The 9783-nt window shown below is 40.3% G+C and overlaps 1 non-coding gene across 1 annotated transcript; it reads left to right on the top strand.

Moving 5' to 3' along the window:
• Nucleotides 1-201: 201 nt before the first annotated feature.
• On the top strand, nucleotides 202-308 carry LOC131238304 (small nucleolar RNA R71). Its single transcript, XR_009167708.1, has one exon. It is a non-coding gene; the product is annotated as a small nucleolar RNA R71 (small nucleolar RNA).
• Nucleotides 309-9783: the final 9475 nt, after the last annotated feature.

Here is a 9783-nt window from a genome sequence, read left to right as displayed (position 1 = left end):
CTTGCTTGAGTAAGGTTAGATGTGGTACTAGATTTTGGGGAGATGTCCCATGCTTGTGTGGTTTTAGCGAGTTTGTCAAAGTAATCCCACACCTCATCGACATTTTTGTTCATGAACTCCCCATTGCTCATCATCTTGACGAATTAACGCATAGAAGATGTTAGTCCATTATGGAAGAAAGTTGTTATGCGCCACATTTCAAAACCATGTTGTGGGCATGAACTAACGAGATCCTTGATCCGCTCCCAACATTAGAAGAATGTTTCATCTTCCTTTTGGGCAAAGTTCATGATCGACTTCTTGATGGTGTTTGTCTTATGGTATGAAAAGAATTTTTTTATGAACTCTTTCATCATGTCATTCCATGTGCCAATAGATCGTGAACATAGTGAGTACAATCACATCGTATCATTTTCTTTTAAGGAGAAAGGAAAGAGTTTCAGCTTGACCATGTCCTCAGACACGTTAGGAAAGTATAAAGTGGTTATAAGCTCATCAAATTCTTGCAAGTGTAGGTATGGACTTTCAAATTCAAGTCCAACGAACTTTGGAAGGAGTTGGATCACTCCAAGCTTGATATCCATGTTTCCTGTGTTTCTTGGAAAAAGCATACAAGAAGGGGTGCTCACCCCCGCCGTTGTAAGTAATCTAGTAAAGTACGAGGTAGGGGTGCATGGTGCACCTCATTCTCATACCGGACTTCCACAACTTGAGGTTGTGGCTGATTCACTGGTTGATTTACAAGTTGATTTGTAGTCATAACCTCAATTAACTCTAAGGATCTCGTGTCACACCCCAAACTCGGAAACCGGGCTTAAAAAATTCTCAATCGCCGAATTCGGTACTGACAGCCTTCGTAGTATCCTATTCTCGGCTCCCAGCATATATATGCCAAATTTTGATCCTGGGATCCTATAATGAGGATTTTCCAATGTACATTTATCTCGTAATGAGCATAACCACAAGATTACCCAAATCACAAAGGCAACATCATCATCACATATCCACTAATATAATCGTTTGAGTACAATACTGAAAGGGAAATATATACATAAAATAAATCAAAGCTCCAGAAGACCGCTGCACGCTCCAGGCTCAATGCTACTGCAAACTAACATCACATGCACGCATCTATCGTGCATAAGCTTATAGAAAGCTTAATGGGTGGTGAAAGTGTGTGCATAAGGTAAGTGCCAAGTAAGCAATATCAAAGTAATCAGAGTAAGCGAAAATACTACTAAACCCATAATCATACAATATCAGAAACACTAGCAAGATCATAAATCATACGAAATTAGAGTAATAAGAAAACAAACTGATAGGCCCATAAATACCATTAGTCTTATCTAGGCTATGTGACACAGAAATATAATAAAAACAATATTATATACTAATAAAGCAATGTAGATCAACTATGCAATGCAGAGACAATAAGCTAAATATCAGATGCCGCTGATGCAATACAATATACAAATCCTGATGAGTCCACGAATACCATCAGTTGTATCTAGGTCATATAAATGCATAAACATAGTAACCCGAAATGCCATATGCGGCGGATGTAATGCGATATGTGGTGAGAATGGAATGATCATGCTGGAGTGTGAAGTCGAGATGATAGTACGTAGTATCACAGGTTACAGGGTCCAACACAAGGGACTTCTATCTAAACCAGTCCCATACCTAAATTTGGATAGTCAGACTCAATGTGGTAAACTCTTGATCTCAGGTTAGTCATGCGCCCAACCAAAATCCTAGTCATGTGAAGGTACACGTAACAAATAGTTGTGCACCACCAGCCCGAGTGGATAGTGAATGAATGAATGAATGAGTATGCAACGCTTGCTCAATAAGTCCACATATCAGTACGGTTCTTCTCTGAAAAATCACCGGGGTCTATTACACTCCAAACCAAATTGCCACCCCATCACGCGCAACAAGGTGAGTGGAAGAGACCTCACTATCCGCCTGCCAATATCGGCTCGGCTCGTCGATAGCAGACCTATTCCTCGAGCTGGTCAGACTCAGCCTAGCATTGCCCCCTCCTCTCGGGAAGGTAAGTCCGTACCCCCTTCTAACTGACTACGACACAGTGGGAGACGCGGCCTAATGGTATACAGCCCTCATGCGCTCATGCACTTGGTCTAGATGTTGGACCAACCTCTGGAACCAAGAGGGTTTAAGGACTTTCACCCAGGGATATCTATAGCACCTCATGTTGAACAGATTTCTGGTGTTTCATCTGGCCATCCATGAAATACTTGTGGAAGCTACTACCCTGATGTCGCTAGGGCGTACAATAATCACAACACACAATGCAAGATGCACGAGTCATATAATCCAGTCATACATCAATCCTGCGCATACCGTGTACTCATGTAAGACAATCTCTGCCTATCAGGGAGTCTTATAACAACATGCCTAATGTCATATGTAATGGTCAACCACATCTCATAACAAACATGCAGATGATGCGTATGGGCATGTATCGTGATGCTATGCTGTCACATACTCATAATCGGTATCAATAACTGGCACCGATAATTGGCATCGACAAACGAAATCGGCCTCAACAATCGGAATCGACACTTGGAATCGACCTATACAATCGGCTTCGACAAATCAGAATCGGCCTTGATACTCAACCTTGACAATCGAAATCGGCCCATACAATTGGCATCGACCAATCAGAATCGACCTCGATTATCGGAATCGATCGATAATCGGAATCGGCAAATCGGTCACGTCAAGCGGAATCGGCAATCGGTCATGACACTCAGAATCAATCGATAATCAGAATTGCCAAATCGGTCACATCAATTAGAATCAGCAATCAGTCACAACAATCGAAATCACTCGATAATCAGAATCGGTAAATTGGTCACATCGATCAGAATCAACAATCGGTCACGACAATCAGAATCAATCGATAATCAAAATTGGTAAATCGGTCATGTCGATCAGAATCGGCAATCAGTCACGACAATCGGAATCACTTGATAATCAAAATCGGCAAATCGGTCATGTCGATCGGAATCGGTAATCAGTCATGACAATCAGAATCAATCGATAATCAGAATCGGTAAATCGGTCACGTCGATCAGAATCGACAATCAGTCAGGACAATCAGAATCACTCAATAATCAGAATCTGCAAATCGGTCACGTTGATCAGAATTGACAATCAGTCATGACACTTAAAATCAATCAAAAATCAGAATCGACAAATCGGTCACGTCAATCAGAATCGGCAATCAGTCACGATAATCGGAATCACTCAATAATCAAAATTGGTAAATCAGTCACGTCGATCAGAATCGGCAATCGGTCATGACAGTCGAAATGGGCCTAACAAGGCCTTAGGGAAGGTCATAATGTGGATATCCAACCATCATTGCCCATCAATGTGGACATTTAACCAACATTACTCCCTAAGGAGTGGCCCATACCAGGGATTCATACACAACGTAATGGGTCATACATACATAGCATTAGGCCACAACCATGGGCCTCAATTACATCACAATGGTCCTTGCCCATAGGCCACGAATATGCCACAATGGGTCGTGGCATATTGGAGTGGCCGCATCAATAGGCCGCACTAATGGGCCTCATAAACATCAAGGTGGGCCGCACCAATGGGCCCACATGCATCAAAGGGGGCCACATCGTATGGACCGCACCAATAGACCTCATATACACAACAGGTGGGCCCTACTCGTGGGCCTCAAATATACAACATGTGGGCCCTATGCATAGGTCTCGAATGCATCAAATGGGCCACGTATCTGGGTCTCGAATATATCAAATGGGTCACACATCATGGGCCTTATACATAGCACAATGGGCCTTGCCCATAGGCCTAATATGTATCATAATGGGCCTTTCCCATGGGCCTCAGATTCAAGCAGGTGGGCCCCATCATATGGGCCTCAAATATACATTACTAGTGGGCTTAAAATATAAATTATGGTGGGCCTCCAATCGGCTGAAAATATATCACAATGGGTCTTATCAAATGGGCCACAACTACATAACAAGTGGGCCCTGCACATGACCCTCAAAATATCAAGTCGACAGATCATCTGTACCATACCACGATGGAATTGCACGGTGTGGCCCACCGTGATGTATTTTGAGATCAACCTATTCATGAATTAACATATGGATAGATGAAGTGCAAACAAATATCAACTTAATTGGAAACTGCTGTGGCCCTTAGGAATTTTGAACGGTGGATACACTGTCCACTATTTAAATGGTGGAGTCCACTTGAACTTTAGGATCTGACTCACTCATTTTCCCATGCCATAAAATGATCTCATAGGTGGTTGGACGGTATGGATACAGCGTGTGCATTATGGTGGGCCCCACCGTCCAAACAGTGGACATTGTAGAAATACATACATCAATGTGGGGCCTGCAGCCTACTGCCGTTAAGAGGAGCAACAATATAGTTAATGTTCATGCAGCTTGCTGCACTTAAAAAGGTAGAGGTGGGTCCAACGTAGGGCCCACCATCACGTATATATTATATAATATAATAACACACACACATATATGTATACATCAACGTGTATTCCACACGTGGGGTGTGTTAAAACCCACATATCATGGTGCGCTCCGCACCAACATATGGACGGTCTAAAGCAATTCAAGGTGGGTTCCACAGAATTTGGTGACGTCAACTGCTGGTGGGATCCACCCTAACATTAATTTGCACCCAACCTGTTGGCAAGGTCACTAGACCTAGGGCCTACCGCAATGTTTGTATGCCAACCAAACTGTTCATAAGGTCACATAGACCTAGGGTCCACGGTAAGGTTTGTTTTCTATCCAACTGGTTGATAAGGTCACATGGACCTGGATTGAGGAGGAAAAATAAATTCCATATTAATCCAAAACATCTGTAGCACCCAAACAGGGTTTCAATGGCTGACGTTCAATCCCGCTGTTTCCTGCCGTGTGGGCCACCTAAGTTCATCATACGGCTGATTTTTGAGAGGGGCCCACTGCCCTAAGGGGCCTACCAAATGCACGGTTCTGATGTTCACACACATCACGGTGGGACCCACGGCTGGGACCGGTGGTCCCTGCCTGTCCAGCGTTCACTCGGCAGAGGCCCTGCTGGCGTCAGCGGCAGCAGCAGGCGCTGCTACTTAATTCCTTTTTTTTATTTCTGTGGTTTTTCGTATATAGGGCCCGCATTTGAAAAATCCAACTCGGCCATTGGGTTCTACGACCCCAAATTGACCTAATGAGACCAATATATAACATGTTTTCGATGAATAGAAGAATCACGGTGGGTTTTAACGGCAATACCACTATTTCCTATGGTATGGCCCGCTTGATTATCAGATCAGTCTCAAATTTCGGCTCAATGCCTAAAATAGGCTAAGGAATGGGATGGATGGTGTAGATCAATTCTATACATCAAGGTGGGGCCTGTATGAGTGACCCACCCTAAACTTTAAAAAGCAATGCATATATATATATATATATATATATATATATATTACTGTTAGTACACGCCCATGTCAGTACACACACTTCATGTTAGCCACCCTCACGTCTAGCGTCCTTGGACGCTGGACGGAATGGATAAACACAGTGGTGGGTCCCACGCGGACGTGGCCCACATTTCATCAAGGTGGGTCCTCACATGAATGTGGCCCACCTGATTTAAATTAATCTGATACTTGTGTGTTTTCACCACCATAAGGTAGGGTCCACATGATTTGGACGGTTTGGATAAAACATACATCAAGGTGGGGTTCATCCAAGTGGGCCACACATCACACAAAAAAATGAGAAGGAGAGAGAGAGAGAAGCACCCACCTTAGATCTTGGACTTCTTCTTCCACCAATGTGATCTAGAGCTCCATGGGAACAAGATTCAATGGTTGGGATTGATTTTGGAGGGTTGGATTTGGGGGGTGTAGGGCTTGTAAAAGGGTTGGAAATAGAGAGCTCTCATGGATGTGGGGAGCTCCCTCTTGTTAGGAAATAAGAAAGAAAGAGGGAGGGAGAGAGATAAGAGAGAGAGAGAGATGTGATGGTAATTAATGAGTTTAACTTATGGGGAAAAGGGAAGGGGTGGTTACTTGTAAGGGGTTAGGGCTAGGGGTAAGGTAGGGTGATGTCACCCCTAGGGTGACATCATAGTAATTATGTTTCTAGGGAAGTACAACAACAGGGATAAGTGGGTCCCATGATCAACTGCCAAGATAATGCACGGGCTGGATCTCATAATCTGAGCGTAGCGTTGATGCACAAGACGCGTCGTCGGAACCGCGGCGGCGGCGTGGTCGCAATGACATAGGTCTCATTTTGAGTTGGCTCAGTTTTACAGGATATGACTTAAGAGCGTGCGCCAATGCTATCTATGCGTCACGGGTCGTCGGAATTCGACTGGGAGGACCGCAGAAGTTTATGGAACGGTAAGGGTTAGGATATGGGTCTTACATCTTGAGTGGTGACTAATCCTGTGATGGATAAATGACCCCTCAACTAATCCTCCTTCACTCAAAAGATGTCGAGGATTGTCACGGACCCACTTGGGCATGAAACACTCTCAGCTCTCAATTTTATGATCCAACCTACACCTAAAAAGGAAAGAGGGAATAAAAATCTAGAAATAGAAAGAGAGAGAATTAGAAAGAACTTACCAAATTAGAAGTTTCCATATTGGGAACTGGTAAAAGAAAAAGGAAAGTGTTTCTTAAAAAGAAATAGGAAAGTTTCTAAAAAATAGAAATAGAAGTATGAGTTAGTTTTTAAAAAAGAAAAAGGAAAGTTTCTAAAAAATTGAAAATAGAAAGTTTTTAAAAAAATTAGTTTTTAAAAAGAACAATTTCAAAACCTAGAATTATTAAGTAGTTTCTAAAAACAGAAAGGGAAAGTTTCTAAACATAAAATTAGAAAGCAAAGTTAGTTTCTAAAATAATTCAGAAAACTAATCCCAAAAATAGAAAATAGAAAAACCCTAATCTTAACCTAATTTCAAAACTATTTAATCTAAGAAAAATGCAACCATTAATCCCTGGCAACGGTACTAAAAACTTGTTCACAACCCCAAGTGTAGGGTCGCGATGCAGTAATAATCTCGGTGAGACTGAGGTCGAATCCATAGGGACTAATCTCATGAATAATTTTGAAAGTAGCTAAAAGTAGAAGAAGATGGAAACCTAAATCTGGAAATAAGGGGAGTAATTGTGAGAGGATTACTTAGAAACTTAAGAAATTCAAAGGGGGGAACTAGGGTTTCCAAGGATCCACTTGTAGTGATCCGGGAGATCTATGTTTGATTCAAGGACACAATTGGAATCAGAGTCCTATCTTATCCAATAAGAAGATATCTCAGTAAAATCAAATCTGAACTTCCTTTGACCTAATTCTTAATGGATGAGAGTTGTGAGAACTGGAAGTGATTCCATCACAAAACCATGCCCAAGAGATAATGGCTCACAATAGGATATACCAATGTCATAGCCAAACATAAGAGAGTCATGAAGATTAGAAGGGATTCTGTCACCTAAGCATGCTCATGGGATGATGGTGAACAACAAGATTTCCTAATTTCACAATATCAATACATGAAAAGAAGATACTTAAAGCGATTGCAGATCCATTGTAATTTGAGTCACAATGAACCATTAAAAATTGAAAGTATTTCTTAAATATCTAACTAGAATTAAAGATAGCTTAACATAAACATGAATCAAAGTAATAGAAAACATCCCATCATGCTACAAGCTTCACCTCTTAGCCCTAGCTAAGAGGTTTAGTTAAATATATTCATGATTGGAACTAAAACCTTATAAGAAAGCATGAAAAGCTAATGAAGAAAAGAAGAAAAATAGTTGGTGACGAATCTCTATGCTTTTGCTCCACTCCTCAAACCCTAGATTATGCCTAGGGATGCCTTGGGGACTCCTATTTATAGTTGTGCAACACCTCCTTTCACACCTCTTTGGAAAAATCTAGAAACTGCCTCAAATTTACGCACCCTGCGTAACTTCACATGATTCATTCGATGACATTAAACAGGCTTCGATGTCATCGAAGGTGTCTTTTTTACGTGCTTTTTTGTGCTTTTGTAACCTCATCCAGACTCTCCGACCTTCTATGTCATCGAACCTATCTTTGATGTCATTGAGCATTGTTCGAGGAATCGATAATGTGTTCAAAATAGTCTAGAGAGTTATTCTAATGTCTTTAATAAATTCGATGTCATTGAAGAGACCTTCAATGTCATCGAGCAGATCTTTGATGTCATCGAGGAGTGCTTCAAGTAATAAAAAATGGTGCCTAATATGTCCAGCGAGATTTTTTGAAATTTCAAAGAAAATTAGATGTCATCGAGTAAAGCTTCAAGTCATCGAAAAATGTCTTCAATTTGTCCAGCGACCAACTCAATTTTCTTTCATAAATTTAATGTCATTGACCCGTGTTCAATGTCATCAAACATGTCATCGATGTAATCGAACGGTCTTCGATGACACAGTAAATGTGTATTCTACACTTGTTCTTTCGGCTCTATTCCCTCTCTGCTTGGGTTTCTTGAATCTTGTGACCTTAAAATCTTCAATCTTTGTCTCTTAAGATCCATTCTTTGCCTTGGTGATCTTTGAGCGTCAGATCCATGCTTTTAATACATTTTCCAATCCAAGCTCTCAAATTCACCTTATAACACAAACATGAGCAAAGTAGGATAGCAAGCAGTATCATGTTCATAAAACCAAGATATAAATGGGGTTTAATATGCAATATTTGACCCTCAACAATACAGCTAAACAAGCTGGGGATACTTTTGAAATTACACATGAAGGAACTTCTATAGTCAAGAAATCAAAAGTTCAAATTCTCACTACTAGATTTAAGGAAATTCGTATGGAAGAAAATGAAACTTTCGTGGACTTCTATACAAAACTAAATGATATAGTAAATTCCATGTGGGGTCTAGGAGATGGAATCCCTAAAAGCAAGGTATGTGATAAAATATTGCGATCTCTTCCTGAGAGATTCAATTCTAAGTAATTTTCATTCATGAATTAAGAGATAATGATTATATAAAGGTTGAGAAGTTACTTGGCTCTCTCTAAACATATGAGTTAAATTTTAAAGCTCCCAAAGGTAAGTGCATTACTCTTAAATCATCTAAATCTATTTCAAAAGATAATTGCGTTAATTCTGATGTTGAAGATATAAAAGATGATATGGCTTTACTTGCTAAGAAATTTTACAGAATTTTCAAAAATAAGAAAAGATCAAATTTTCAAAAACGATCTGATAAAAGAAAAGGAAAATCTAAATCTTGGAAATCTATAAAGGACAGTCAATGTTTCAACTACCATGAATACGAGCACTTGGCAAATATATGTCCTATAAGGGATAAGTTAAAAAGAAAGGACATTATAACTACTTGGGATGAATCATCTGGCTCTGAAAGTTCTTCTGAGTCTGATGAATCAGAACAAGAAAATACAAATGATGTAAAAGCCCTGATGACTATAGTCAGAGTCACCTCCTCAGATAGCTGTAACTTATCTGATTATGAAAATCTCAGGAGTGACCCTAAAAATGAGAATGAAGATGATCTTCAAGACTCCTACAACGTCTTATATAAGGAAAGTTGTAAATTTGCTGTCAAACTAAAGATTCAAAGAGAAAAATATCTTAAATTAAAAGAAAAACTTGAAAACAATGTTTTAGAAAAATTTCATCTTTCCGATTGGTTTGAAAAAATAAAACTAGACTTAAATTTCAAAACCTCATGGTTAGA

The sequence above is a fragment of the Magnolia sinica genome, chromosome 2 (genome assembly GCF_029962835.1).
Source record: "Magnolia sinica isolate HGM2019 chromosome 2, MsV1, whole genome shotgun sequence".
Lineage (NCBI taxonomy): Eukaryota > Viridiplantae > Streptophyta > Magnoliopsida > Magnoliales > Magnoliaceae > Magnolia > Magnolia sinica.
The sequence above is the reverse complement of the archived record's forward strand: the minus strand, read 5'-3'. Positions and strand labels throughout refer to the sequence as shown.